The following is a 13,031-nucleotide window of genomic DNA, read 5'->3' on the forward strand; positions in this document are numbered from 1 at the left end:
TGTAAGGCGTCCATTTGGATCAAGGAAATAGCTTTCTGCACTCGTCAAAACTCCTTGTAGGGGAGAAGTAGGGGAAAGATACCTGACGTGACGTTAATGGCCCTGATAGCTCTGATAAGCTTTTTTGATTCGCACGTGCATGTTATTCGTGTGTGGACCTTTTTACCCCTTTCGGAGTGGCATTTCCGGCGTCAAATGGAAAAAGAATTATAATTAAATTAGATACCAATGATGTAAACTACCCATAATTGAAGAGTAGGGTTTAACCTGCAAGTTGGGCTTTAAAGGGGAACTATTTTACTATTTCTTTCACTATTTGGGCACTTTTACACAATTCATTTTTAATTCATTGTTTTGTATTTCTAATCAAGTCCTCAAAAACAGCATTTTTCTACCTCAAGATCTTAAGCCGTTTTGAGCCTGGGCTCCAACCACGGTGGGAACTGTGTGGAGTGTGTGAGTCTCAGCAGAGTCTCATGCAGCTGAGTCTCTCTGACATCACAAATCAGCACATTTTCAGATGACTCAGTTCAGTGAGGGTGAATATTGTGAGAGGAGAATTGGAAGAATGCGCCAATATGAGAATTAGAGACATAGATCATATTAATATAAGTCCACATAGCTAGGAAACAATGCTAAACACTGAAAAAGGCCATTTATAAGATAGTTCCCCTTTAACATTAATATCGCCTAATCTATGTTTTAAATTATGGCTATGTGTCTAATCTGCCCGTCGCATTATCAATGACCCATTTCCAGTCAACATTGTCAAAGAGGATTGTTTTTTTATCAGTCCATTTCCGTTTTATAGCATTTTGAAAAGCCCTCGTTTTCAAGAAGAAAAAAAAAATCCCTGATAAACGCTGATGTACTGAATCGTTTTCAAATAAACGCTAGATTATCGATAGTATATGTGTACGTATGCACGCTGGTGCCGCAAGCTGTAAATCGATTCTCTTACTTCCTGATCACTCGCACAGTCAAAACAGCCATATCACATATAGGGGGAAAGCTTATATCTCAGTGAAAAAAGGTCTGATTATCCTAATACTGGTAAAATAGATTCCTTACCTGAGATCAGATGGTATCCAAATGGATTATTCCAATTCCTGATCGACCAGATTCAGATTCAGAGTTTTTATTTGCCACATGGAATCATACAATCAGAGTTTCTTCATTACACAATCATAAATAACATTCCATGGACAAAAGGAGCAGGAAGAAGAATAAATCTTATAGTTACCTGCCCCTTATTCCTAAACTAAAAAAGTATTTTCTTAATGGTCGGTGTACAACCTAATTTATACAAATAATAATTTATACCATTATACAAGAACTCACAATCCACAGTTAAACAAAGAAAAAATTCAATAATAATAATAATAATAATAATAATAAAGAATAAAAGAAAGAGAGAAAAAAAAGAAAAGAAAATATCTCACTATTCAGATCACATTTGATTTTCATACTGACTAAATATTTCTTTTTTATAATTTTTTTTGAATTGATAAACACTATTACATCCCTTAAGCTCGCTATGGAGAGAATTCCACAACTTTACACCAATAACTGAAGGACACATCTGTTTAAGTGTGGTACGTGCAAACTGATGTTTAAAAGTGTATTTTCTCCTACTAAACTCACTTTCTAAATGAAAAAGATTTTGTAGTTTTTCTGGCAGTGTATTATTTCTTGCCCTAAACATAATTAACATTGTTTGAAACCATTCCAAAAATCTATCCTTTTATTGATCCCACGCGTATACTGTAAAACAGCGTATACAGGCTGTGCTGAGGGTCCAACATGAAGCTGATCGGTCCCGGTTACATGCGTGAGAAGTAAAATGTGGAGTCCGGGTTTTTTTTCCCCATGCATTTTCATTGAGTCCAATCCAAAAGGGTGAATTACCATCTGGGAGACGATAGGGGGCGCTTTTTTCACATCTGAGCGCCTGGGGTGGCTGATTTACCAACGGTAGACTCGATTGATGAAATATGAATTCAGATTGCTAATAAAAAATAAAAAAAGAGAAAAAACTAATATTCTCGTTATGGGCATTCAACCCGCGGGGGGTAAACCCGAGAAAACTTGGGTTGGGCATTCAAAGTGTTAAGGCGAGACTACCCAGGTGAATAGGCAAAACAAATATTTGAATAGATATCACTATGAAACTTTCCCAGTTTGTTATGTACATAACAACTAAGAAAAAATTTATTGCAGGGCGGCTAGGTGGTGCAGTGGGCAAGGCACTCACCACCAATGCTGGAGACGCTGGGTTTGAGCCCAGCTCTCCACATTGTTTTCAGTTTGGCTGGTCGTCCGTACTAATACAATTGGCAGTATTAGGGGGAGGGAAAACTGAGGGGTGGGGATCGGACGTTGTGGACAGCGACTCCTATAGGTCGGTTGGTGCGCCTGCGCAGTAGAATCAAGAAGCGATGGGGGCGGCGCCCCTCCAAAGTGCAGACCCCTGATGCTGAAAGATCGCGCCGCGCAGGTGAAAAGATGCGACGGCTGCTACCTCGAGTATCGGAGGGGACTCGTGCTATGTATGGCTTCGTCCACATTGCAGCCGGCTTGTGGGAGGCATGAAACAGCGTTCGAGACAGGGAAGGGTTGAATTGGACGATACAAAATTGGGATGGGAGAAAAATAGAAAATGGGAGAAAAAGTGGATAAAAAAAAAAAGAAAAAAATTATTGCAAGTTTTCTGAGATCTTATGTTTATATATGCAAAATAGGCATTGCCTAATTAGATATGCACTAATTTGCATATGTCGCCAGGGTAGACATCACCAACATTGGATGATGCCAGATAAAACAAATTAGTTTCATTATGTTGACACATAACACAATGCACTTTGTTAAGAAGGGATTGTGGCTATGTCTTGTAAATCAGGAAATGCTGTCTACGGTCATAAAAAATCTATTTTCGCCAGGTTTTTTGGTATAAATGTACTATAAATCAGGCTATGAATGATATATCAACAAACCCCTCAGAACAAAGATGCAGGGTATATATAGGAAGAAATGTGGAAAGTATGGTGTGTGTAGGTGCTAGGGAAATGGTACATGTCTACCCTTGCGTGTAAGAAAAACGCATTAAAAACTAATTTTTGGGAAAACGCCTTCAAAGTTCTGTATTGTAAAATGCCATACATTTTTATTTAAAACCGCTATTTTCAAACACAACACCCAATCAAACCATTAGTAATAGACAACCTAAACACATGCCTGATAACTGAATAACATAATAATAATGATGTTATTGAACTGAACAGAACTACACACAGGTTACAAACAGTGTAGTAACAAACTCAACACAACCGATTACTGTAGCCCCTAATAGGCAAAACAAATATTTGAATAGATATCACTATGAAACTTTCCAAGTTTGTTATGTACATATAAACTAAGAAAAAATATATTGCAAGTTTTCTGAATTGTATGTTTATATATGCAAATGAGGCACTTCCCCATTAAATATGTGCACATTTATGGATGCAATCAGGTACATTTAAGTAAAATAAACAACTAAATGTGTGTTATTGACGTTTTATTGTCACTAGTTTCATAGAAGACATGTTTAGGAAGCAAAATATAACAAAATCAACCCAAAAAAAAGAATTAGCCTATTCACCTGGGTAGTCTCGCCTTAACTCAATGGCTGCCAACAACGAGTATACTCGTTATAGTCCGCCAATCGTTGGACGCCAACAATGAGTATACTCGTTATTATGATCGTTATTTATTTTATTCGCTATTCCCATACATAATTCATCCAGGCATGCTGTGGTACTGTGTGGCAATGTGTCTGAGATCGCAACGGTCCGATACCGCCGCCTGGTGGTATGCGGCCGATGTCGCACTTACTTTCTGAAGGAAGTATGTGGCTGTGCGTCATTGAAAGTCATCCGGGCGGAGTTTTCTTGTAACGTGGATCAAGATATTCACCCGATCGCATTGAATCGCCTTCGGGACACCAGATTCATTATGCTGTTGGGGGTTATGGCGTGGGCCAAATGGACATACAATCTAGCAGATGGCAATCAAATAATTGGAGTATTCTTTTTGGAGTCTCATTGGCCACAGGTAAGAGCAATTTAACGTCAATTTCAGCTTGGTTGTCCATTGTTTTCATAGCCATCGCCGTGATCAGCGTATGCTGTTGTACTAACGAATGCCGTTATTGACAATCAATTAATCAGAAACGACCCCCCCCCCTTTCATGCATGCATGATGGAACATAATATACAGATCATATGCATTTGAATTTTTTATTGTAGTGTGTATAGGGACGAAATGCCAATGGATTAAGTATAATATGTGTCGCGGCCTATAACTAGCCTCCCAGGAATTACCCTAGACCACTCTAAAACTATAGTTATATTCACCACGGTATAAAACGAGAATGTATGGATGGAAAAATATTCCTTTTTCACATCTTGAACGATAGATACTCGATGTCAAATGGGCCATAGTATTGCATATATAGCTATAATATTTAAATAGTTATAGCCCTGCAAACAAGGTGAGCGACTCCCAACGTTTACAGCGTTGGCGGTAGCTACTACAGGATGAGGCTAATGCATGGCGGTCAATGAGTTAAGTACAGTACTTGAGTGAAAGTACTTGATTACTTCCCACACTTGATTGCAGGTGTATCATGGAATGCACCGTTCACCCATTAACATGTGCAAAACTAAAATTAACTGATTTTCAAATATAGCTCAAGTAGAGTAATAAATGACCAAAACAACCATCTTATTTTCAACAAACATTTATTTGTGAATTCTATGACAAACAGGAGGCAATGATAAAAAATCTCATCTTACAGCTACATGGTTGGAAATCTTTTTAAAATAAAATACCCAACCCTTAAAACCCGTTTAAAAATCCACTCGGATCAAAGTTTCAAATTGTTCCTTCTTTTTTCTGTTGGTGTTGTTCTATCCTTTCATTTGCCCTTCGTCAAAATGCATTTATGTACAGAGAAATATTCAAGTGTGTTCTATTAAGTGGAGAGAGCTACATACTTCGACAGTGAACCTCTGTCAACTGTTGACATTCAGCTTTTCTCAAACAAGCGAGGATAAGAAAGAGTACAAATGTCGTTCACCTTTCTTTTCAAGTTACGATACTTTAGGTAATTTAGTTTAGGTTTTCTTTTTCTCCATCATTGCATTCTCCTTTTATTCAAGATTGAAGCGCATTAAAAAAGAGACAGGAGTATTATATAAAGCGAATATACAGGCAGTCTTTATGTGATTTATTATTATTATGAACAGCTAAGAAAGCATGTATATAATTGCTAGATGTTATGACACGATGCTATTGGATGAGTTGGGAACATAGAACAGTTTCAAAGACCAATGGAAAAGATATACCGGTAGGTACATTTTTACTGGTATTATTTTACTGTTAATCTAAACATGTTACTTTGCTAACTTCAGAAAGACAAGGACTCTATAAATGCCTTAAAAATAATAATAAAAATTACAGGAAACGCTCAGAGTGATTCTAACATCTTATTGGCTACTTGTGCCATGCAACCTGTAAAACTCATATGCCATTGGCTATGGTACCTACTTGTTACCTGAGGGGGAGGAGCAAATGCAACACACCGGACTTGACAGGCTGAAAGGCTGGAGAGGTGGAGATAGAATCTACTGATGACATCACAGTCCAACATCAGAACCAAGCGTGATTTATACAAGCATTTACACACAATGCAGTAGAAGTAGATCATGTAGTTTTTAACTATTTATGACACAGCTCCAAATCGTTCTAAGACTGCATGAACAATTTCCCAATCACAGGCAATCACAACTGTGCAACAAGGTGTAAACATTTCAGCTTGTCTGATGTCATGCAAATGCATCTCTAGAGATAGTTTGTAGTAGGCTTCTGTCAAGTTGGGATACTTTGAACAAGCTCAATATGAATCCACCCAATGTATCCACCTCAAACATAAATACAGAAACAGATTATTTTTAATCTCTCTTGAATTGTTCAAATGGAGAAGAACGCCCGGCGTCCACAATGCCCGCGGCTGTAAACTCGTGGAATTACAATCCATGCTAATTATCTGCATGAACCAAACCCCAGCCTCTGTCCCAGAGGTTCCAGACTCAGAGGTCTCATACTTTGTAAATAAAATATGTTAAAATAAAAGAATGTCAGCTCCTATTAAAACATAAAATATCACCATGAAATACAACTTTCAAAATGTTGGATTTATGTAAAACTCTGAGGATGCAAGTTAGTATTTTTGTTGTTGTTGTTGTTGTTGTTGTTGTTGTTGTTGTTGTTGCTGGCTTCACTTCTCTGTGTAATGCAAGATCAAACCGTAACCATCACTGAACTCAATGAAGGCATGATCTGGTAATTCCATGCATGTCATTTAGCCACCGCTGAATTTACTGTAAACACATAATCTGAAGGAATAGTCAAAAGCTTTTACACCCATCCCTGTTGTGAAAAGTCAACCGCAAGACAAAACGCCTATGCAGGATAATGGAGGCTAATTCACATTGGAACCCTTGTTCTGTTATGGTATTCGTTCTCATGACGTGTCACACCAACCAATATGGCGTAATGCCAAAGCTCACTGGCCATTAAATGATAACCACCTGTTTATTTGATTACAATCATCTGTTGTTTGCCGACCAGGATGTCGGCGACATTATGAACAAACCCAGTAAACGTGGATGTCTTCATAAGATATGTATAGGGTGAATGCAAATACATTGTTTTGAATTATTCAATTGATTATAAATTGATTTAAATAGCAGAGCCTTACGTATATGTATATACACCTAAATGTATAGTCTGACCAAACACCCGAACCAGTATAATTATAATAAAATACAAGGCTCAGAGGGCTTCCGATTTGATCCTGAACTATAATTGACTCAAACTCTGCCCTAAGAAAAGAGGGTTGAGGTTTGAGACAAGTCAATTGAAAAAAGAGAAGGGAATCGACACTTTGCAGGAAGAACATCAGCTAATTAGTATCATCATAGCAAATAGGCTGGGACCCAAAATCATTTGCAAGTCTAATTGTTCTTTGCCCCCAGCTTGGAAAAGCATTAGGCAGAAGCGCCTGGCTTAGGTCCCAGGTTCAATATCCCATTTCCTTAATGTGGGTCACAGGGTGAAAAATCCCCCTGTTGTACTGCAGCTCCTAGTAACAGAAGCTGTAGGTTGAGCAAGACATCGTTGACAGCAGAAAGGCACTGCAGTGACCTTCTCATTGGAAAAGAGCACGAAACAAACCAGCCCCTATAGTTGAACAGCTACACCCTTAAAAAGATGTGTTGAAAATAACCCAAGACACGCTTTATCATCACTGTGAACACTTACATTTACGTTCTGTCATTTATCCACAGCGACGTATGTGTACACCAAAGACAGTGAGGGGACACACTCCCGGCAGTCAACAATACATGTTATGCTATTGTCTTAATTATTATTATCTTTTAATTATTATCTCTTAATTACACAAGATAAAAATGTATTGCGATTTCTCAACATACGCTTTATTTTTTTAGGAGTGTATCAATGAGTGTTGTTTTTCAACAACAAAAGTGTTTGTGAGTGTATTAATCATGTAAATAACATAGGAGGTAGCAAAGAACAGGTGTCAACAGCTAGCCTTGCTGTAGGTGGGATGGAGGACAGTCCATAATTAGCTAGTCTCACTGATTAAAAAACATTATTTCCACAGAGCACTGAATACATGTCTAGACCAGTATCTTCTAATTATATTAGAATACAAATCTAGATCTCATATCTGGTAAATCAACAAGTATTCTTGCTATTTGCGAATACAAAGACAGTTAGTGTGCTGAAAGCTTGAGCGTCCGTGAGCCATTTAGGCTTTTGAGTGGTATGACCGACGTGACGATGCCCCTCTGCAGTGTTATTTTTTTCCATAGCCGCATTTTGCGGAGACGCTCTCTGATTGGCCACTGATTGACGCTCTCTGATTGGCCACTGACATGTACGCCCAATCGCGTGACGAGCTGTGTCTTTGCCCATTTCCGGCTCTAACAGCCTGCAAACTACCTAACGCCTAGTTTATCACTGGTTAAGCTTAGGCGACTCTTTCGAAGTTGGTTAAGGTTAGAGTTTGGAATCAGGGCTGGTGTTCTATCGCCCTGCTCTAAGACAAACTCTAACCTTAACCAACTTCGAAAGAGTGCCTAAGCTTAACAGGTGTAGAAACAGGCGTCACACGATTGGGCGCACATGTCACATGAAGTGGCCAATCAGAGAGCGTCTCCGCAAAATGCGGCTAAAAAAAAGAATGCCCCTCTCTGCAGCCACTTTGTGGCAGCCATTTTGTGTTTTCCTTCTACACATCGCACTGGGCACATCCGGGTGTTTTGGCTCTACTTGCAATTTTAACCGGGTAGAAATTATATCCTTATTTGGTAACACTTTATAATAACACTCAGTTATAAGACCTTTATAAGGTATTTGTAGATAATGAACTAATCATGAACAAATCATTTATATACATTCGTAAATTATTATTAAATCATTTATAACTATATTTGTATAACATTTACAAATTAGTTCTACATTATTTATAACTCATTATCAACATTGTTTGTACTTGATTTGTTCATCATTAAATAATGCTGTTTAATGTGTAGTAACACATTTGTAGATGCTTTGAAAAATGGATATGAAAAAACGACTAGACTGTACCTCCATTTATTTGTTCATGTTCAACAAATGATTTGTTAAGACATTCATACAACATCTATAAATCATTTGCAGATGCTATTGTGTGCCCTAATCTGAAGTGAAGCCTATTCATCATTAACAAATGTCTAATATTATTTGTTAACTTTTTCATCACCTGTTACAAATGTTGTGATGACAGCTTTCGGATACACCCTTCTTTGTGAATTAGGAGGGCTATAGATAAATGCAATTTTATTAACATATAAAATACATGTGCATGCCATATAGTGTAACATGGGTGGGCACTAGGACCCAGGAGTACCCTGGCCAGGGTGTAGACGGAAGTCTCAAGCGAGTGAGACTTGACTTCATGTTTGTTGCCATCTGTTTGAATGGAATCACGATATATTAGCAGAGCCAAGTTATTCGTGCTGCCCCACGCTTTTATTAAGGTATGAGCAGGCTAAACACATTTTTTGTTGGTAAATCTATTCCATCATTTCCGACCTACAACTCTTATGTTGTGTAGACGTACTTGATGTGGTGGGCGCCGCTAACTTTACATTTGAAAATGTGTTTGTTCCTAATGTGTGCTCAGTATATTGCGGTATGTGATGATGACATGACACACAAGGGTAATAATAATTTGTATTTTCAGGCTGTATAGGCGCCTATACAGCCTGAAAATACAAATAATTATTACCTTTTTTTTATTACATCTACATGCATCTATGTGTTACTACACATTAAACAACATTATTTAATGATGAACAAATCAAGTACAAACAATGTTGATAATGAGTTATAAATAATGTAGAACTAATTTGTAAATGTTATACAAATATAGTTATAAATGATTTAATAATAATTTACGAATGTATATAAATGATTTGTTCATGATTAGTTCATTATCTACAAATACCTTATAAAGGTCTTATAACTGAGTGTTATTATAAAGTGTTACCTTTTATGGTAATGTTTGAAACATCACCAAATCCTGATAAATATAGAATATCTATATCTAAAAAAAACGCCTTAAATTTCTTTGCAACATTTGTTTTGTTAGTGCATCAACTTATAGCAATTACTTTCCAACACTGCCTGCCATCGATCAATTGCGCCATTGTGGACCATTACATGTGATCCGTCCTCAGGCATGCCCCTTCAGTCTTCAGCCTTTTCCACATTCTGTGGTAGAAGATTGGAGACCCATTTCCCTACCAGGACATTTAATATTACTGTACGCCTATGCATCTCCGCATGACGTAACACTATGAGGTAATTACTATTACATTTTTGGGACACAAAATGTCATGTGTGAAAACATCCCCAATACACACTGGGCCTGTGTTCACAAAGCTTCCCACAGTGCTGATCTGGGGTCAGTGACAGAGGAAACTATAAAAGAAGGAAGGGTCTGTGTAGCACGTGAACGCACATTGGTGCCATGTGTGGAAACTTTCGTCCGACACTGACTTGAATGGGATCAGCCGTCTCCTCGTCATTTAAACAGGTTATTACCTCGGATGTCAGAATCTTCTGCAATTTATTGCATTGTTAACTAGCTAAAGTTTGATATATTGGTTGATGTATATTTCCTCTGATAGCTTGTGTATTTAGAATTTGTATACAATAGAAGCGGCACCAAAGTCTGGCACCAAGTTTGACCCTTCCTTCTTTTATAGTTTCCTTGTCAGTGACCAAAAACATGACCCCATTGTGTGTTCATGACCCCATTCAAACAAACGGACTGAAGCTGATTCTGATTCTAGATCAGTACGTCTACACTCACTTTGAGATGATTTGTGAGTATGGACCCTGGCCCATGTCAACAGACTGTCTACGGTCAGCTATGGCAAGAGGGCCCAGTGGGGGTGGAAAGGTTAGACGGGCTATTAGATTGTGGGTTTTCACCAAGCTGTTATTGAAGTACATGCAGTGTTACTGTAATGCCCTATTTTAAACTGCTGAGTCAGCAGATAACAGTGCTGAGGCAGAGAAACACCAGCGTGGGAGAGAGAGAGAGATAGAGATATGTAGAGAGAGAGAGCAAGATAAGAGAGGGAGAGAGAGAGAAAGAGCGAGAGAGAAAGAGAGGGAGAGAAAGAAAGCAAGAGATGGGAGGGAGTGAGGAGAGAGGAATGCCTTGTTATAAGCAGTGCGCCTAGTCCTACTGTATCAAACATAACCAGCACCATATGGCAAATGAAGAATAGACTAATATAATATCGTTGATATATGATATAAACATCTCTATAAAAACAAAACAAAAATAATTTACTTTTCTGAAATTAAATAACGTACACCACTACTACTAATAACGTAACTGATAATATATACTGGTACTGTACTGTACTATCTGTAAACCCTTTAGTACTCTCTCCCCCATGTTATTTTTGAAGTAAGCTAATTTTACAGTAGACAACCATGCATACAGACAATCATATCCATAATGTAAAGGCCTGCTGAGATTTGTTTGCGTTTACGTGGAGTACGGTGCGAACGGACTGACACCGTCTGGCCCATTGACAGCTATCAATAGCGACGTCATGGCGACAGCGTTGCCACGACAACGCACCGAAGAAGACCTGGCGGCTAATCAGATCTAAAGAGAGACGCGTAGCGTGGGGAAAGATAACGCCAAACCACAAAAGAAAATGTCGCTTCCACACATTTCAATGCGATCACAATCGAACTCACTCCGGGTTTTTTTCCACCCTCACGATTTGACATTTACCCTGGTGGTTACGTAGACACCAAAACACATTTCATAAAATGCTCCACTTTCAACACATATTAAGGCTCGTAAATCACTTCCAGTGTCTGTGCTGGGACACGTGGATGGAGAGGGGGGGGTCTAATCTGACCTCAGGTCAGCGTCTGTGCTACCTTGTTGGATTTACGCAAACATTTTCCATAAATTAAGGTCTAGATGGTGATGACAAAAACAGCAGAGTTGCCATGACAACGGTGTGAACCTTTGGCTACTGTGGGGGGACTGGCGGAGGGACTCTAATTTGTACGGTTCCACGTTTAACCCATTTACTTCCACAAAACGTGTGTCTCAACCTTGTCGTTTAGAGACCTTTATCGTACAAAAGATTGCAAAATTAACCCTGGAGCTGCTCTTTTTATCGCTGGCTAAAGATGGATAAAGATGAAGACATGCTGGTTAATAATGGATTTAGTAATGATTCTCTTTCTAAAGCCTGGCATGAAGGACACTCTTTGTGTCAGTGTCTTGTGTACAGTAGTACATACAGTCAGGTCTGGGATATACAGTAGTACATACAGTACAGACAGGTCAGGGATAACACCGTTGAGAGGAAGAGAGAGAGAAGTGTTGCAGAGTAATAATCACTGGCCCTCGGAATGCTGCGCTCTCATTCTAGAATGCTGGAAATTCTTACCCGTGCACACGGACACATGTATCATCACACACACGTGCACATACTCCACACACACACACGCACACACAGACACACACGCACACACACACACGTCACACACATGGCCAAAGTGTGATCAAATGGAATGATCTGTCGTAAAAGGAATGGACTGACTCATACACCATGTTTTTATGGAGGATAGAGTCTGGTTCTGGATACAGTGTGTGGATCATGTTTTTATGGAATCTGGTTCTGGATACAGTGTGTGGATCATGTTTCTATGGAATCTGGTTCTGGATACAGTGTGTGGATCATGTTTCTATGGAGGATAGAGTCTGGTTCTGGATACAGTGTGTGGATCATGTTTTTATGGAATCTGGTTCTGGATACAGTGTGTGGATCATGTTTCTATGGAGGATAGAGTCTGGTTCTGGATACAGTGTGTGGATCATGTTTCTATGGAGGATAGAGTCTGGTTCTGGATACAGTGTGTGGATCATGTTTTTATGGAGGATAGAGTCTGGTTCTGGATACAGTGTGTGGATCATGTTTTTATGGAGGATAGTGCGTTCCCGTCTACAGAGTGTGGTTCTGGATACAGTGTGTATCCAGTATGTACTATACATGCCAACGTATCAACAGTGGCGTCATGACAACAGTGTCGCCATGACAACAGGTCAGCACAGCATACACAGAGGAGACCGGACCAGCGCCTAATATAGGACCTCACAATACTACTATATCTGAGCCAGCCACGCTTCTATGACAGAGAGAGAGAGAGAGAGAGAGAGAGAGAGAGAGAGGGAGAGAGCTGCACAGTTTAGTCTAGTTGTTGTTGCTGTTGTTGTTGCTGTTGTTGTTGTTTGGACTGTAACTCTACCTGGCAGCATATGTCTCACAACAGCTAACTGTCAGAGTATCTGAGGAAGGTAACTGTCAACAAGG

The sequence above is a fragment of the Notolepis coatsorum genome (genome assembly GCF_963971535.1).
Source record: "Notolepis coatsorum genome assembly, chromosome: 17".
Taxonomy (NCBI): domain Eukaryota; kingdom Metazoa; phylum Chordata; class Actinopteri; order Aulopiformes; family Paralepididae; genus Notolepis; species Notolepis coatsorum.